Genomic DNA, 20,282 nt, shown 5'->3' on the forward strand with positions numbered 1-20,282 from the left:
ACCCCCATTACACCATGATTGCACATATGTGTTGAAGCCAATTCTACATGTAGCCCCTAGGTACAAGACCGGTTTTAGTTGCAAGACTAACCGCTAGTATTTAGTAATATGCATTTTAAGTTAGTACCTAAAAATTGGCTCTGCCACTATCAGTGGTACTGACAATCAATTTCCTGGGAACGGGCAAATGACTGCCTTATCCCAATTAATTTCTAGGCCAGACATCATACTGAATTTGTCCATTAATCTTTGACCTGACCACCTGGGATACCTGAAAATAATAAGACGATCATCTGCATACAACACTCAGTCATCTCTTCCAACACCCCTCCCCCAAGTTTAGGCCCTGCATCAGGCCATCTATCCTAACTTATATGTTGAGGGCTTCAATGGCCATGGCAACACTAATGGAAGGAGAGGAAATCCCTGGTGCCTGTCTCTTTCAGGGGGGATGGAACAAACACTATCCCACTGACTCCTACTCATGCTTATGGATTTATGTAAAGTAGCTGAATATTTTTATTAGAGTCTGATCTCGAATAGACTGCACAAGTACATGAAACAAGTAATACAAATTATTGCATCCTCAATCATTTTGGAAACCAATTAAAATAATTGCAACAGGTCTTGAGAGGGCATGGGCTCACTCCATGGCGAGTTGCACAGATATCAGATTTTGTCTGATTCTCCTCCTTGGCACCATGCCACTTTGGTTCACATGGACCAATGATGTTATCATTCTAGCAAAGTGAGTTGCCTCACCAAAAAGTCTGTTTATTAAGGACATGGGTGTAGGAAAGTGCCCCTTTGGCATGGTCACCCCACCCACACACTTTTTGCCTGATATCTGATGCTAACTTGACTGAGTGTGTGCTGGGATCCTGTTAACCAGGACCCAGCACCTCTAGTTCCCTAAACTGTACCATTGCTTTCACAATTGCCACACATCTGGCATACAGCTACCTCCCTTGTAAAAGGTACCAGTGGTTCCAAGGAGCCAGTGGCCAGAGAGGGCCCCTAAGGGCTGCAGATTGTATTGTGCCACCCTAAGGGAGCCCTTCCCAAACACATGCACAATGCCTTTGCAGACTGTCTGTGTCGGTAGGGAGAAAAAGGTAAAGTCGACATGGCATCCCTCCATGGGTGACATGCTGCAAACCACTGCCTGTTGCAAAGGTAAGTCACCCCTCTAGCAGGCCTTTCAGCTCCAAGGCACGGTACACTACATCACAGATGAGAGCATAGCTACATTAGCAATATTCCCCAAGTCCATTCTTAGACCTTGTAAGTGCAGTGTAGCCATATTGTGTGCAGGGGCTGCAAGTTGATAATTACAAACATCAGAGCTCCATGATGGCTTCACTGAATGCTGGGAAGTTTGGTATCAAACCTCTCAGTTCAATAAACCCATACTGATGCCAGTGTTGGATGTACTGTAAAATGCCCACCAAGTGCATCATCATGATGCCCCCTGAAATTCACCCAACTCTCCAGTGTGTGGCTGACCGGTCTATGCCAGCCTGCCACAACCAGACAACTTTCTGACCCTTTGGGGTGAAAACCTTTTTGCTCTCAGGGGTCGGGGACAAAGCCTGCTGGGTGGTTGAGCTTCACACCTCCCCCCTGCAGGAACAGCAACACTTGGTGGTGAGCATCAAAGACTCCTGCCTTTTGTTCTGCAGCCTCAGGGCACTCCAGCCAGTGGAAGATGCCCGCCCCTGGAACAAGCCCCACTTTTGGCAGCAGGGCTGGTGGGAAAATGAGTAAATACTAAGAGAAGAGTCCACCCCAGCTGGGACCACCCCTAAGGTGCCCAGGGCTGTGGTGTACCCCTCCTGGAAGAATCCTCCATCTTCTTTTGGAGGGAGATATCCAATAGGGTTAGGTATGTGAACCCCTCCCCAAAGGAAGTAGGCACAAGAAGGGTGTAACCACCCTCAGGGAGAGTAGCCACTAGATACTGCCCTTTGACCTTTGTTATGCCCCTAAATCTAGTATTTAGGGGAACCCCTTAACCTTTATTTTAAGATTCCTGGCAACCTAAAGAAGGATGGAAGAGCCACCCCAGCAGTTAAGACTCCTTACGACAACTGACTTGAGCCCTCATTATGAACATGGCGGTCCGTTCCACTCCGCCAGCGGTGGCGGTAGAAACCGTCCACAGAGGAGCGGGCCGGACCGGCAAATAATGAACCAAATGAATCACACGCATCCCATGCACCACTCACCGCCAGGCAAGGAGTCCAGCTGATGACAGCAGAGTCCGCCCACAGGCTGTCGGAAAGGCCCACCCTGCCCATCAAATTATGAACCATCATTCTACCGCCAGTTCTGGGGTGGGAACCACCGCCACACAAAGCCAGGCAGAAAAGAAACAAATATAAGGAAAGACTCACCGGAGTTCCACAAAACGCGCAGCGGCAGCCATGGGCAGAGAGCTGCTGATCATGCCAGCCTTCCTCCTTGCCATATAGCTACACGACGAGACCACCGACGAAGACGACGACGGTAAGTACCACAACCTACGACACAAGGGAGGAAAGGGCACAGTTACATACCCACCCACCCCCACCCACTCTGCAATGCCCCCCAACCCTTCCCAGCAGCACAAGTCAGACACCCCACACCAAGAGGTACGTACCCGACCGAATGCTACTGCAACTTGACCATAGTATATACAATAGCCCCACACCCATAAAAAATCAAAACAAACACCAGGGTGTAACTGCGTGCAGCCCAAACACAGGCCACACAGAAACTTTAATTATACGCTCACTGAGCCAAACAGTGCTAACAGGGCCAATGTCCAGTCCTTAAAATGCAGATTGTCCTGGGCCACAACGGGCCACACCAGACTCCCACAAGTGCTGGGTGCTCCACAGAACGGGGCAACATATGGGGATCCAGGCACCTCACGGAAGGGGGTTGGGGATTTTTGATGGGGGTGGGACTTAGACTTGCGTGAGGAGGTTGAAGGGGGGTGGGCTTCTCCTTTGAAGGGGGTGGGGGCTGTTTGGCTCGGGTGGAGCTGGATGCCTTAGGCTCTGAGCAGGCCTTCTTCATCACCGGAGAAGGGGCACGGGAATGGGAAGGCTGGACCGGGGTGGGCTGTGATGTGGAAGGAGCGTAAAGGGCAAGGAGGTGGGCACATTGGGGTGGACGTGGATAAGGGCGTGGGAGTGGAGGCAGAGGGAGTGGATGTATGGGGTGTAGGTGTGCGTGTAGTGGGTGCAGGTGACTGCTCAGCATGCTGTGGTGTGGTGGATGTCTGATGGGTGGGTTTCTTGGTGCGTTTGTGTGTTTTGGGAGGTGGGGGTGGACACAGTGGGAGAAGACAGACAGCTAGTGTATATGTATGTTGGGTGGGTGTCTGCAAGGCTGGTGAGTGTGCTGCATGTGTCAACTACAGTAGAGGTGGTGAGTGCAAGTGTGGTGTATGGGGTGCATGGATGGCTGTCTGCTATTGTGGTGAGTGCAGGAAGAGGAGCAGTAACAGTGAGTGAAGGTGCAGTGCATGAGGGTGTGGATGTAGAGGGGGCAGAGAGGGAGGCGGAAGGGGCGGCAACACTGGGGGAAGTGGACGTTGTTGTGTGTGCAGGTGTCTGTTGGCTGTGTGAATGCTTGTGGTGGGAGGGGTGGTGCTTGTGTTTAGAAGTGTGCTTCTTGTGTGTTGATGTGCCTGTAAGCGGGTCTGATTGAGTGCTTTGGACGGGTGAAGGGAGTGGGGTGCTGGAAGGGGTAGAGGAGGTTGGAGGGGGGAATGGTATGGCCAGGGAAACTGGCTGCCGTCCAAGAGGAGGCCAGAGCCTGAAAAGATCTCTGTAGGGCAGACACAGCACCATGAATGCCATCCAGATAGGCACTGGTCTGCTGCACCTCAGAAGCCAGACCCTGGATAGCATTGACGATGGTTGTCTGCCCTACAGAGATAGTTCTCAGGAGGTCAATAGCCTCCTCTGTGAGGCAGCAGGGCTGACTGGGGCAGGGGAGGAGGTGCCTGGGGCGAAGGAGATGCCCACCTTTCTGGGTGGGCGGGCATGGGCAACTCAGTGGGGAGCAGAAGGGAGGGCGCTGATGGTATGGGTGGTGGCGGAAGATCTAACAGTAGTGGTGTGTCTACTAGGGTCCGCCACCGCTGGAGGACCCCCATCGGAAGAGGTCTCAGAGTCACTACCCCCTGTGGTAGTAGCCTCCCCCGTGGAAGTCCTGTCACCCTCTCACCCACTGGTCCCCTGGGCGTCCGTTGTCTCTGCCTCAGAGGATCCGTGGGATGCTGCCTCCCCACCAGCAGGTGCCTCAGCTCCCTCGCCTGATGTTGATGCTGTACCAAACAAACACAAGAGAACAGGGATGGGGAGACAAAACAGGAGAGACACTTGTAAATAGCTGAATGCTGATACACAATGGACAGACATACACCTACCCAGCAGACACACCCAACAGGCAGCACCATGCACTATGCCCATGGCCATGCCCGTGACTACTGAGCAGTATACTGACTTACACCCATCCCCTGAAATGGTACTTGAGCTGAGGTAGGTGAAACCTGACAGGGACACCCCTACACCCTCTCGGGAACAGACAGTACATGGACACCAGTCAAATTCCCTGCTCTAAGCACCATGAGCCCTATCGCACACACACTCATTCTTCCAGGCTGAAGTATGGTCTGTGAGTACTCACCCCCTTGTGACTGCTGTGCAGCCTCAAGTGCCCATCCAGGTCTGGGTACGCTACCGCCAGGATCCTTTGCATGAGGGTGGTGAGTGCCCGACGGGCACCCCTTCCACGTTGGGAGGACTTCCCCAGCTGGGCCTCACTGATCTTTTGCGCCCAGCGCCGCAAGTCCTCCCACCTCTTTCGACAGTGGGTGCTCCGCCGGTTGTAGACCCCCAGGGTCCGTACCTCCTTGGCGATGGCATGCCAATGTGCCCTCTTCTGATGGGCACTGACCTAGTAGGGTGACACAGAAATGGAACACGGAGGTCAGGCACCTGCACGATGGCAACAGCTGGCAGATTGTCAACCATAGGACAGACAGTACTCCCAGACATGCAGGACAGTGGCACGCAGCATTCCATGCACCATGGCCCATCCTGGCTCACAAGAGCACACATCTGTGCAATGCACTCCATCCATTACTCACACAGTGCCCCCCAAACCCGGACTCACCTGTACCTCTGGCCGGCCGTAGAGTCTGTCGTACAGGGGCAGGACCCCTTCCACTAGTTTCTCCAGGGTGAAGGCCGGGGCCCTTTCCGCTGCACGACGTAGAACATCCAGAACCAGAGGTAGGCCACAGCAGTACACAGAGTGGAGTATCTGTCCGCACAAGATCAGGGAGTCAAGTGATCAAACAATGACGAACACGCGTACGTTCTGCGGCGGTATGCACTGTCACCGCCGGCGGCGATCCTGATACGCCAGGATTCCCCATTGGTATCCATGTTAGCAAATGAGGGTGTGAACAGCGGTAAACACCGCCGTACGCTGTGACATAAACCGCTAGCGGTATTAGGTCACTTCCACAACGAAGGGGGGAACTACAGTGGGCAGACATTTTGCCATCATCTACGCATCTTGAAATTCATTATATTCACAATGCTGGGCCTACCAGCCATATTAAGCACCTAGGCCTCTATCCATTGAGTATATAATCACACATGATTAACTCTGTTCCCTCCTAGTGATGTACATGTACATCTGTCAGGTTGCAGTTATTGTACAGACACTACTATGAACACTGCACTGCATGTATTTAGCAAATATGCCAATGTATGTGTGCACATCACTCCTTTTTCTTACCCCTCATAGGTACCGACCCTTGTGGCGAGGAAGGGCACCATCGGTGTACAGACCTCTTGTGGATATGGGGACCATGGTGGAGGGTCAGATCATTATCACTTACAGACTCACACATGCAACTATTCAGGACCTATGTGCATTACTGGATCCTGCACTGACTCCGGGAAATCGTAATCAGCATGCCATTCCAACTGAGGTGCAGGTGCTCTCCGCACTCCATTTCCTGGCCACAGGCTCATTTCAAGTGACAGTGGGCATGGGTGCTGGTTTCTCACAGCCAATATTCAGACAGGTACTGACAAGGTTTCTGAATCCATTTGTACAACATCTGCAGTCCTATGTGTGATTCCCCCAAAGTGCTGACCTCCCTGCCATCAAGTCTGACTTCTATGCCTTTGCAAACATTCCCCATGTCATAGGTGCCATCGATGGCACCCACATAGCTATCATTCCCCCAAGAGTGAGTGAACAGGTGTACAGAAACAGGAAGAACTTTCACTCCATGAACATCCAATTGGTATGTGTTGCAGATCAGTACATTTCCCATGTGAATGCCATGTTTCTGGGTTCAGTCCATGATTCATTTGTTTTGAGGAACAGTAGTGTGCCACAGAAGATGGAGCAACTACAAGCGGACAGAGGGTGGATCATAGGTAAGTTTGCCTGTCACTCACTGACACATTGCAGAAAACCATCCTGTCTGACTAAGGGACATTACAATGACGACTCTGTATTGACCATTTCTCTAGGTGATTCTGGCTATCCAAACTTGCGTTGGCTCCTGACACCAGTGAGGAATCCCAGGAGGGATGCAGAGAGGAAATACAATGAGGCCCATGGATGTACTAGGAGGGTGATAGAGCGTACTATAGGCCTCCTGAAGGCTAGATTCCGGTGTCTACATATCTCTGGGTGTTCCCTGGCCTATGGGCCTGATAAGGTGTGTAGAATAGTGGTGTCCTGCTGCATGCTGCACAACGTGGCTGTGAGACATTCTATCCCCCTTTTGGAGGTGGAGGGTGCTACAGGTCCTAATCAGTTACCTCAGAGAGGTGAGAAGATTGATGGTGAGGATGAGGAAGGGGAAGATGTCAATTCCAGGAACCAACTGATACAACTCTACTTCCAATAACTGTGTGGGACTTAAGCCTGTAATTGTGGTTAGTGACTGATACTGTAAGTGTGCCATGTCATATAGGGGGGATTGGTCATGATAGGCGAGACTGTGTGTGACTGTTGCCATCATGCCACCCCATACTCATGTTACTTTTTAATTCCTACTTGTTAAGCCCCCGTGTAGGAATTTGGTTTTCAGGGACAGAAGGGTTTCTTCCTTAACATTCTTTTTTTGAGATTTATATCATCAGTTTCAACCCGATGAATGCTTTGTATGCCTCCCACATACTAGCTGTGGATGGTCCCGAGCCTGTGTTTTGTTTAAAGATTATTTTTAATTTAATGTCTTCTACCAGGTAACATATAATTGTATTTTCAGAGAGCCAACATGCGTTTAATCTTCACAACTCATGCGGTTGGCTTCTCCCCATTACCACCATTAGTTCTACGTGCATGTCTTCAGATAGGTCTTTGGAAAGGATCCACACCCAGACACTCTAAAGATATTGGCTGCTATCACCTTGAAATGGTCAATATGTGACAGGTGGATTGAATGGCCTGGCCAATTGGAAAAGCGCCCCTCCAATATGGGGGGAGCGTGGCCCCTTAGAGGTCGGGGCTGCTGTGGGCCGGACCCTCCACACTAGTTGTGCGTCGGGCTGGCCAGGTACTTCTGCCCTCACACCTCGCAAGGTGTGGGGGCGGAAGTAGCTCAATGAGGGAAAAACAGTGTGGCTACGTTAGCCGATCCGGTCGGAACCGCCGCGCGCCATTGGGGGGCTACATAGACGCCCCCCAAGAAAAGCTCGGCCTTCTTCGTGGTGCGGCAGAGTGTGCGACCGGACAGCTCCGAGTTGGATCCTTGTGCCAGGAAGAGATGTCGGCTCGGGTGCGCCAGAGCGATCCTTGGTCCAGGGAGAGCTGCCGGCCCGGGTGTGCGAGACCCGCATACTTCGGAGCAAGGAATAGGTTTTTGGCCCACCCCGCTCGTGCCGGCCAACTTGGTCTCAGGTGGGGTCAGCGTTTATTTTTGGCGCTGGCATCTTGATGCGACTTCTCTACTTGCGGTCGTCTGCGCTTGAGCGTGCCACCAATTCAGTTTCCGAGGTGAGTGCTGCACGCGGATCGGCTGTCGATCTCCCTTTTTTCGGGGCATTAACGCAGCGCGCTCCCCGTCCTCCGTAAAGCGGAGGATTCAGCGATACTCAAGAGTCGGGGTTTTTGGTTGCTGCCCCCCCCCTTTGTCATAATTGTGCCCGCACATTCTCCCGCATGGTGCAGTTCATGTCATTAGCGTGCACATTGTTCAGCGGCTAGCACTTCAATGATACTCAACAGTCGGGCTTTTTTGCTGCTGCGCCCCCCCTTTGCATAATTGTGCCCGCGCATTCTCCGCGCATGGTGCAGTTAATGTTATTACCGCGCACATTGTTCAGCGGCTAACACTTCAGTTAGCCGTTTAAAATAAGTAACCGGTTTAATTGTCACACACAAAGGCAGTTGTTTGTGGGGTCAGCTTGGGCAATCGATGTACGCGCTCTTTGCCATATCGGCCTTGTTTTCCACAGGATGGTTGTGTGAAAGCCAGTAGCGTGTAATTATTAATTGATATCTTGGTGTACGTGTTTTCTCCTGTGTTTTGTCACCAATGTTGATGCTACGGCCACATTGTTTTTAATGTGTATGTGAACTCGTGCAGTGTCTCTTGGGGAATTTATAAAATATATATATATATATATATATATATATATATATATATATATATATATATATAGAGGCCAGCTGTTGTTAATGTTTGTGTTAACCTGCTTACAGTGGATGCGGTGGTAAGGGACTGTTGAGATACAGTTTGATTATTGATTAATTACAATTGTTGCGCAGAACAATTTATAGCTAACGTAGGAGTTCTCAATGCAGGGAGAATTGATTGTGGGGAGTTATAAGTACAGTTTATTGAGTTTTGTAAAAGTAATTAACTAATGGCATCCAACCGCGTAAGGGTGGGTAAGAGAAAGGGGAGCGACCCAGAATTGACTCAGCTATTGAAAATGGTTTTGGAGAAGCTAGGCGATGGGGATTCAGATAGCAGGGACGCAGCTTCTGTGATTGAGGACAATGCCGTGTGTCCTAACCACCCGCGGCGAGCACATGTAGTTCTGCGTGTGGCTTTTCCCCCAGTGAAGCAGAGAAATAAAAGGCAGGTTGCAGTCGCTCAGCAAACATTATCATCCACAATGTCTGTTATACTACCTGAACAGACCCCTGTTCATGTCACTGCACCAACAGCTGTGAGCACCAATGCCGTGCCTCACTCAGGGGGAGATAATGTAGTGCCCGCATCGATGCTAGGGGTAGAACCTTTGTTGGCCGACATACAGAGGTCACTGTCAAATCTGTCAGCACCTTCTGTGGGGCCAGCAGTTCAACCATCTCCCCAGACTCAGGTTACAGCGCCAGCAGCTTTTTCATCCACTGAGCAGGCGCAGACCTTCCCCCCTCAGGTAACCACGCAAGGCCCAACTGCAGAAGCACTAATGACAGTGTTGCAGTTGTTAGCTAATATTAATACCTCAGTGACTCCCCCCCACGTCTCCTTGGGTGAATGATTCTCTGGAGAATTCTGCATTAGAGCTTAAGCGCCAGTTGGAGGCATTGGCAGCAGCGCATAGTGTTCCCCCATTACAGGTGACGGCTGTGAGCTTGAGTGTCACTCCGGCACCGGGTACTCTGACTTCTGCTGCTCCCTTGGGAAAAGAAAAGGGTAAGGTCACTGAATTGTGCAACAATTCTTCTAAAGGTAGCACATCAGCTGAAGGGGCGAGGCTGGACACACTATTCTCAAGACCGGGTAAGCTTGCTGCACATGTGGCTGCTGAAGTTAAAGAAAAAATTTGGAAGGGGGTATTTGTGGATATTTTCGTTCTGATCAGGCAAAGAGAAGGGAGGTAGAAACCAAAGATAAAGAGGCAAAGGCTTCTTCATCTGGTGACAAAAAAACCAAGGTAGAAGAGAGTATTACTAATTGGTTGTTTGGTTTCATTGTATTTATATCTGTCATGCATGAGAAGAAACCAGAATTAGGTATTTCTATGATATGTTATGCAAACAAAATATTATTAAGAGCACGCCACATGTATGGGAGGAACGCCTGGTTGGAGTATGATAGGGATTTCAGGTAGGCTAAGGTGAAAGACCCAACAATTGGGTGGGATCAGACTGAAGTGAATGTTTGGTTGGAATGTGTGAATAACAAGTTACCTGGGAAGCAGCCCTTTCGTTCGCAATATTCTAGTGATAAAAAAAGGGTCATGCTGGGCGTTTAATAGAAAAATATGCTCGTGCCCCCCTGGGTCGTGCAAATTCAGGCACACCTGCTCCTTTTGCGGACATCCTTCACACCCCGAATTCAAGTGCCTTAAGAAATCAAGGGAAAAAGTCAAGGATGGGAGTAAGCCCAGTAACTAGTTTACCGTTGCCTTTCCCCACACACTATTCCCATGGTTGCAGGAATATCCAGTGAAAGAATCTGCAGAACTACTAGTAAAGGGTTTCTCGCAGGGTTTTAGGATACCTGCCGCCAGTGTCCCCCCTTTAGAACATTGCAAGAACCTTGTGTCTGCTTTAAGGAACTCTGGAGTGGTGGCTAAAAAGATTGACAAAGAGCGAGCTCTTGGTAGATTAGCGGGCCCTTTTCCTTTCTCCCCACCACCAGATTTTGTCTGTTCTCCCTTAGGAGTAGTCCCCAAGAAGGACCAGGCCAGGCCAGGTTAATTCATAATCTGTCTGCCCCTCTGGGTTCCTCTGTGAATGAGACTATCGACCCATTACTCTGTTCGGTCCGCTATGCTACTGTTGACCATGCGTTGGCAAAATTGAGGGTTGTAGGGCACGGTGCTTTGTTAGCAAAAATGGATATTGAATCAGCTTTCAGGCTTCTCCCAGTCCACCCTGATGGTTACCATTTACTAGGATTTCAATTTAAAGGGGGTTACTTCTATGATAAGTGTATGCTCATAGGCTGCAGTGTGTCCTGTAGTTATTTTGAACAGTTCCGCTCTGCATTACAGTGGATCTTTACCAGTCGTACCGGCCACAAGGATGTGATACATTACCTAGACGATTTTCTAGTACTAGGCCCCCTGCAGTCTCCAAGGTGCTTATGGGCCCTTCAGGCCTTGACAGCTATGTTCAGGGAGTTTGGGGTCCCTCTGGCCTGGACAAGACCGAAGGCCCTTCCACTTGCACTACCTTCCTAGGGATTGAGATTGGTTCAGTGGCTGGGGAGTGTTGCTTACCCACAGACAAACTACATGCTTTTAAAGAGTCCATCAGAATTTTGTTGTCCCAAAATAAAGTCACCCTTCACCAGTTACAGGTCCTGGTGGGTCAGCTGAATTTCACTCTGAGGATTATTCCCATGGCTCACCCTTTCTCCATGTCCATTCCTAGTGCCATGGCGGGTTTGACCGAGAAACACCATCACACTAGACTGTCCCTGGAGGTGAGAGAGGACTTAAGGATTTGGGATGTGTTTTTACAGGACTTTAATGGGGCAGTTATTTGGCCTTACCCTCCAGTTTCTAGACCCACCCTGGGATTATTCACAGACGCAACAGGCAGCATAGGTTTTGGCGCCATAATGGGACCCTCCTGGTGCAGAGCTGACTGGCCAGCTGAGTGGGTCAGCATGGGAGCAACCAAGAATATAGCTTTCCTGAAACTATTCTCCATCATCGTCGCCATCCACGTTTGGGACCAAAAATTGAAGGACAGGTCAGTGGTCTTCTGGTCTGACAACATGGCTGTGGTGGAGGTGATCAATAGACAGAAGGCTACTTGTAGAACGGTACTCCACCTCTTTAAACACCTGGTGTTGATGTGCTGAAAGCTGAACATTACCTTCTGTGCAAAACATGTGCTGGGGTGCATAACAATGCTGCTGACCCTTTATCTCGATCATGAATGCAGGATTTTCTGAGGTTCCACCCACAGGCGGCAGAGAAGAGGACGGAGTTCCCAGCGTCTCTGTGGAAGATTGATGTCCTGCTCTCTCAGCTCTTGTAGCAACATCCTAAGCCTCCCGCACGAGGGGGGGCATACGAGAAGGCTTTCCAGCATTACAGACATTACTTGAAGTTTCAGAATATTTCAGATTGGTTTTCTGCTGATGCAATCTGTGCATTCTTACAACATTTGAGGGACAGGGATAGACCAGTTTCTTGCGCCAAAGCTAACCTGTCCACCATTCGTTTTTTTCGCGAAACTCAGGAACCAAGATTCCCAGTTAAACACTTTCGTTATTGAGCAGGCGGTGGCTGGTTGGTCTAGAGTAGAAGGTCCTAAGTCAGACACTAGGCATCCCATAACGGCCCCCTTACTGGAGAAGTTATTGAACACAATCAGCTTGGTGGCGTCCTCGCCCTTTGAGGCTGCATTATTCGCAGCAGCTTTCTCTGTGGCCTTTTATGGGGCCTTTCGCATTAGCGAACTGATAGGCGCTTCCAAAGGTGACCATTTAGGCAGTCTCCAACGGGCCGATGTGCAACTCAGTTCAGATTTTGTAACAATACAGCTGCGTAAGTCAAAAATGGATCAGTTCGGTAAAGGGGCTCGCATTAGACTCCGCGCGGCTCGCGGATCGACTTCATGCACAGTGGGTCACTTAACAACTTACTTGTCGGTCCACCCGCTTGCAAGGTCCCCTGGGCTTTTCTTACATGCAAAAGGGGACTGCCTATCGAGCTACCAATTCACAAAAGTACTAAAAGTTACACTAAGGGCGGCGGGAATTGACCCGCTGGGTTACTCCCCCCATTCATTCAGGATTGGTGCAGCTACGTTAGCAGCCGGTGCGGGGTTGTCTGTGGCGGATGTAAAATCCATTGGGAGATGGGCATCTAACTGTTACAATCGTTACATTAGACCTGAATTGGTATGACCAGTGCTCCTTTCGCTACATCTGCAATTTCAGTGTTGATTTCCCATGCAATTTTCTTTCATTACAGTTGATGGCACCACATGTGGCTTGGGTCTTGGGGCATTCGATTGTTCGGCGGGTTGCATCAGCTCCGTAAGCCTAATCCGGCAGCAAGCCAAGACGTGGCCTTTCAATGGTATGGGGTTGGCGGAATGGGAATCACACAGTTTCAGCAACTCGTCACATTGGCTTGAAGATACGTGGGACTCCAGTTCCCAGATCTCATTATTATTCACCTTGGTGGCAATGACCTGGTGCTCATGGGACGGAAGGCACTCAGGGAAACTATCTTTTTGGAAATTACTAAACTAGCTAAACAATTCCCGAACGCGGCCATCGCTTGGTCTCATATGGTGCCCCACCGAAAATTGGGTCCAGGATTTAAATCACAGACAATCAACGTGTCAGTTCTGAGACTCAACGTGGAGATGGCCAAATTCTGCCCAGTTCCGGGTCGATTATGGAACATTCCTCATAAACTTTTGAAGGGTCCTGAGATGTTCTATAAGGATATGGTACACATGTTGAATGCTGGTACAGACCAATTTATGTCTGATATGTGGTTCTTCTCTTGCAGTTTGTTTGCGGGTGGGGAGGGCGAAGGACCTTTGGGGCCCTGGTTGCCCTTGTGGCGGGAGAAGAAGTACTAAAGTAACCTGAAGCAACAGAGGGGTCCCCAAGACTGGGGCCCTGGTGTAACACTAGAGATAGGATCTTGAAGTCCTGGACCAACTTGCGGATGTACACACCAGATTGGGGGGTAGGGAGCCAGATCACTGGAGTGGTCACGGGGCTCCTGCTCCTGGCTGCCCCGTTACACCCCTTGGCAGATTGGTGTTTGGAGAGGAGGCGGAACCCTGAGCATGTGGGCAAGGAACAGTGAAGTCAGGGGTCCCGCCCCCTTATGGATACAGGTGAGGTACAGTTCACCTGTGTGGTCCAAAGGAGGTTCAGGACAGGAAGGGATCCTGTCACAATTGATTTATGGTTACAGATGGAAATGTACAAATTCAGTTATGCTATGGTAGATTTGCTTTGAAAAGTACCTTGAGGTGATTTATGATAAAAACGTGTGTTATGTTATTAACAAGTAAAATCAAATAAAAACTTCTTCCAACAAAATAAAGTTGTCGGTCTGAGTATGACCGGTGTTGGGGTGAGGGCCTGCTGATGGTCTCTGAGATCTATGGAAAAGCGCCCCCCCAATATGGGGGAGCACAGACCCTTAGAGGTCGGGCCGCCGTGGGCCAGACCCTCCGCACTAGTTGTGCGACGGGCTGGCCAGGTACTTCGGCCCTCACACCTCACGAGGTGTGGGGGCGGAAGTAGCTCAATGAGGGAAAAACATTGTGGCAACGTTAGCCGATCCGGTCGGAACAGCTGTGCGCCAGTGGGGGGGGGCTACATAAACACCCCCCCAGAAAGACTCAGCCTTCTTTGTGGCGCAACAGAGTGTGCGACCGGACGGCTCTGAGTTGGCCCACCCACCCTCTCCCTCTTTTTGGTTTGAAGAAGAAGTATTAAAGAAACCTGAAGCAACAGAGGGGTCCCCAAGACTGGGGCCCCAGTATAACACCAGAGATAGGATCCTGAAGTCCTGGACCAACCTGCGGATGTACACACCAGATTAGGGGGTAGGGAGCCCAGATCACTGGGGTGGCCACGGGGCTCCCGCTCCTGGCTGCCCCGTTACACACCTTGGCAGATTGGTGTTTGGAGAGGAGGAGGCGGAACCCTGAGCATTTGGGCAAGGAACAGTGAAGTCAGGGGTCCCGCCCCCCTATGGATACAGGTGAGGTACAGTTCACCTGTGTGGTCCAAAGGAGGTTCAGGACAGGAAGGGATCCTGTCACAATTGATTTATGGTTACAGATGGAAATGTACAAATTTAGTTATGCTATGGTAGATTTGCTTTGAAAAGTTTCTTGAAGTGATTTATGATAAAAACGTGTGTTATGTTATTAACAAGTAAAATAAAATACAAACTTCTTCCAACAAAATAATGTGGTCAGTCTGAGTATGACTGGTGTCGGGGTGAGGGCCTGCTGGTGGTCTCCGAGATCTATAGTAAGTATATTATATGGCTTCAGTGGAACAGTGTCTCCTTGCAACTAGCAGGTCTAAGACCTCTCCCGTTCTGCTAGGTAGTTTGTATAATGGGAGGTGACCTCCTTTTTAATACATTCACCATGTTCCATTTTTAAACTACATTGAGGTTCCCCTCTGCTGTTGTAGTTTCCTCGTGTACCGCAGCAATCCATGCTCCCACCTCCTCCAGGTGAGTTCGAGGTCTATGATGGCAGATAACACAAACCAAAGTCCACATCTTGCCTTGGGTGTCTGCCCTGTGTTCAAGGGCTTTAAAGGCGAATTTTTGTTGTTGAAGGATGGCAACTTCTCACCATCCTTGTATAAAGACTGCATTAAACACCTTTATGTAACCATGCCGAGCTAGAAGACTGCATTTGGTGTCCAGAAGATGCATTTTCCACAGCTTTACTTTCAGAGAGAAATGTCTTATAAATTGCAGTTTCCCCCTCTTGATTTTACCATTCCGGATATTCACGCTCCAGGATAGTATGGGAACTGACCAGTGTACAATCTATCATATAGTGCAATTGTCAAAAGTTCTTAGGGTCTCTTTTTGTCCATGCTGTGCCACGTGTCAAACAGTTTCATATTAGGACATTGTTAAACATTCCTTTTCCGGCTGCCCCAATCTACACTTCTATACGCAGAGAAGTATTGTCTGGTATCAACCATTTTGTTAGCCTAGATTAGTTATTTTGTGTGTGTGACTGTTGTCATCATGCCACCCCATACTCATGGTCCTTTTTAATTCCTACGTGTTAAGCCCCCCGTATAGTTATACACTACAGCCTTTCATCACACACTGTAAGTGGCTTATTGCTCAGAGGAAAAAGAAATGCAGCCATGCAGGCTGTTGCCAATGATAAGACAGGGTCCATCTCTGCCCTTGACCCCGAGGAGTGTCATCCAGAGAACAAACATATGTCGCTGTTTATTGCATTGCATGGTCCTTACTGGTCTAGAAGGAAGTCCAGAGTTACGATTTATTTTGGTCTCAGCTCCCGGAGATTTCTGGACGAGGTTCACGTCTCAGTTGCTCTTTGGCACTGATCCTTAGAACTAGCGTGTCCCGTGACCACATTCTGTATAACAGGATCATCTCTACCAGGTACCCTCTGCTCCTTAACAGACACTAATGCTTGTAACAACGTATGAAATTAAAAGGAAGTATTTTGGAAAAGAACTTTCAACTTTGTTGGGTATAGCAGAATATACTTTAAATCTATTGCACACAGCTTCCACATAACCTGATCATAGCTCTCCGATGTGTTTGCACGAGTCTTATGTAATTAAAATCATAAGGATCTTGTAAGATTCTTACTGAACTTCTGTTTTCTCCCTGGTCACTTTGATTACTGTGTCCCTGACCTTATAATTCACAAACTGGGCAATAAGCAGGTGTGCTTGAACTCCAGTGGGAAGACTGGTGTTCAGGGCCCAATGGGCAGCTAGACAGCCTTTTCTCTAGGATGTTTTGTTTTAACCACAATTTCAAGAATAGTTGTGGGTTAGCCCCCTCCAGAAAGCATAGCAACTTCAGATTGTTCCGGATTCAACATCCTTCAGCATCTTTTATAGATTCTGTCATTTCTTTGGCAGACGACTTCAGCGGCTATACGGGGTCACAAAGCTACTTGATGATGTCTTACAGCTCAGACACAACCTTCACCACTCCAATTCTAATGTCCTGCCACAAGAGAGGCACATCTGCTCCAAACTCGCTGATGTTAGTCTCAAGGGCCTCACTTTACTCTTGAATAAACTGTAGAATTAAATATGTAGAAGGCGAGATTCCATGGCAATATACCTATTCTCCTCCAGTTTTTGTATCAGCTTTCCCATGGGAACAGAGGCAGCAGAAGTGCAACGTGTACTTGTCTGTCTTGCCCTGCTTCTGTGGTGATGCAGGATTATCTCTGGCAAATTGACATAGAACCAACACCAAAGAGGAGGGTAACACATCATAATGTTGCCCAGAATTTTGTGCCCATGTGTACCTACTACACAATCGCTAATAGGCGGTCAGACATCACTGGGGACATCTCTTGCTTCTGGTGATTTTGACTGTATACCCCTTTACATGATGGGGCCATTGAAGTCTGTGTATTATGACTCAGCATCCAACACAGGTACAAATAATGCACTGTGTGGTTCACTAAGCCTTATTGTATTTTTTCCATCAACTGTGCGCCCTGTAAAAGAGGAGTCATAGTCCCTGAGAGCAGGCTAACCAGGATAGACTTTTTTGCCTTTTAACCCATGATTTTCCACTGCACGTTTTTTCTAAGTACCAGCTCTAACATGTTAAGGTTCATTCCACAGGCTGCCTACCGCCTCTCAAGTGTCAGTGGCATCGCTGTAGGATACGGATGAGTGCTTCTTACTCGCAGGCTGCAGTTACATCCTAGCCTTAACGCACCGAGCATGATGCAAACAGATTAAGTTCATTTTATCACAGGGCTTAAATATGTTAATTGGTCTCCACCGTGTCTGCTGCACATTCCATTTGTCCCAATCTTGCACGGTGTGAAGCTGTGGAAATAAATCAAGGATATCAGGTTTCTTTGGTGTTTCTTCGGTCACATTGTTTTACACTTCAAAGATAAACACGATTCCCAGTAAAGTCTCCATGGAGATTCATTGCTGGTCACAAAGTTTTATTGCTTGACCCTGAAGAGTGCCTGCAGAATCTATAAAGCCCCTTAGGAATAATGGTTATGGGAGGGAGAGTGTGAGAGAAGTTGGAGGAGGGACCGCTAAAAGTAATTACTAGAGAAATGTAAATGGAATGTAACTACAGAAACCGTTCTGTCCCAACTGAAATGTAACAGTATTTGTTCGTTGTATATTTACGTAGTCTCAATCGTATCGACAATGCGTGGTTTCACAAAGTAACTACAGTTCTGAACCTTGTAAAATAACAAAATCTATTGTAAAGGAGCAACATCTGTTCTTTAGTTTAAAGTAATCAATGTTATTCAGATGAAATAGGAAGCTGCTTATAATTTTATCGTTAGGAATTGACAAAAAGTACCCAAAAATGAGTGGAAGCCTGAATGCTTAATTGTGAGCCATACACAGGCGTGTCCCTCACAGGGTTTGGCTTTGTTTACAACCGGGCGACTGGTGAACTAGTAAAGCGGTGGGGCACAAATGTCTTGAGGGAACTTAATCGTTTGCACGAGCAAGCCCTATTTTTAAATTTTCTCAGAGGGATTGGGGGCGAGGGAATTTCAAAATAAACAGGCAAAACAAGACATTTATAGCACGATTTTCACCTCAAGAAACAAGAGAGTTTTGGGAGGCAGTGAGGAAATATTCCAAAGGTTTTGTGGCCCAGAGTCAAAAACGACTACCTAATTCTCTGTTACGGAGTTTCAGCATGAACTTATGATGCAACATCTGAAATGTGTTTGGTGACATAAAGTTTTCCCTCATTTTAAACCGCACATGCTTAACAAGTTTAGCCGTTTACGACCATGAATGTAAGCAGAACAGATAGAATGTATCTTCTATAGGTACACTACTTTTGTTCCAGCTACACAATATGCTCTTGATTCTAACATTTCTTCGGTGGACCCAATGGTGAGCTAGTTATACAGTTCCTGCTGCATGGGTCTGTGTGTGACTTCGGGTTGATATCCTGATATGGATGACTCACTCTTTCAAGAGAAATATGTGAACTGGGTTTTAGTAGCCTTTCACATGCTTAGGGAAGCGCCTCAAAACCTAAATTGACCTTGCAGCTAGGTACACATGGCTATTTGCATAGTTTAGGACCTTTCGCTGGACAATGATAACATCAGAAGTGAATAAATTAAAGACAGAAACAAGAGCATGCCTGGTGGGCGACCAATTTATAGTGAGCCCAGTAAATTATATCTGGTGAATTTCAGTGTTGTTTTTGTTTTCAAATTATAGTTTTAATATCATTGCAAGGCCTCACTATAATATCACTTGTTTCATTCTGTGAATAGATGTATATGTGTGTGTGAGTATGCACTCGCTATGTACAGTGATGACATGTCATTTCAGATGTTATCAGTGATGTTTTCAATGATATCATAGAATTCCTCATGATGTAATATGTAAAGTCACGTAAGATTATAAGCAGTGCATGGTGGGTGCACAATAGTTACTCGATTCAACGGTAACTGGTGAATTTCAGTGTTTTTTTAGTTTACAATGTTTTAACTTACATTTTCACCAAACAATACATCACTTTTCCATTTGTTTTTTTCATTGAATTTTTGAATATTGGTAATGTAAGGTAAGATATTTTACCATACATTACTCAGTGAATCGCTTTTTTTTAAAACAGACAGTGATATGTTATTCCCATGCCTATTCACCCCCTACCCTGTCATGCTAGGCCAGCCCCTGACTCCAGTCACCCACAGACTGCTGACTTCCTGCAGCGCATGTCCCAATCCTCTGTGGGTGCCCATTCCCTCACCTTCACATGCAAAGATCTAACTTTCTGCCAAATTTGGAGTAAATCCGTTCTGCCTTTTTGGCTGTAGAGCTGTTCAAAAATCCCTAAGGGGAATTGTGTTTTGGGTCTCTCCTTTTACTCAAGTACCATTTAATGGATCACTCAAAACTTTCCAGGAAGTAGTTGGGGTGGATGAACTTTTTAATGGGACGTTTCTGTGAAGATTCTTCAAACGGCATCAAAGTTATTAGCAACACAACAAAACCATTTTATATGTTAAATAGGTCCAAACTGTAACTACACCACACTGTTTAGTTCCTGAAATACCCTCAAAGTCTTCAGGGTGTAGTGCCTGACTGGAGGAGCACACCAGTTGACAACTAATTCTCATCAACAGCAGTCAAATACAGTGCTACCGCTGGGTGATCCAGTTTCCCAATGATTGGCTCAGCAAGAACTCATTGCTCAAAGCTCAAAATAATATCCAAGACAAAGTGGCTTGCAGTACCTAATTTCAATAAAAAATCATTACATAAATAAACCAGTAAAAAGCATTCCAGATTCATCCTTCTTAATATAGCCCTACATAATTTTGGGAAAATGCATACATGTATGGCGGAGAGGGATGGGGGAGTGTGAGATTTACTATTTCAGCCTAACAAACGAACTGAAAAGTGCATACATTAGGAAGATGGTCAGATTTACTAATCTAACTTCAGTCTGAAAATCATTGGGGAAAGTACGTACTACCCTAACTCCAGTCCAAGAAATATTGGGGAAATTGCACATATTGTGTTTGTATTTTGGGGGTGGTGTTTAAATTTACTATTCTAATTCTAGTCAAACAACATTAGGGTA

The sequence above is a fragment of the Pleurodeles waltl genome, chromosome 4_1 (assembly GCF_031143425.1).
Source record: "Pleurodeles waltl isolate 20211129_DDA chromosome 4_1, aPleWal1.hap1.20221129, whole genome shotgun sequence".
Taxonomy (NCBI): Eukaryota; Metazoa; Chordata; class Amphibia; order Caudata; family Salamandridae; genus Pleurodeles; species Pleurodeles waltl.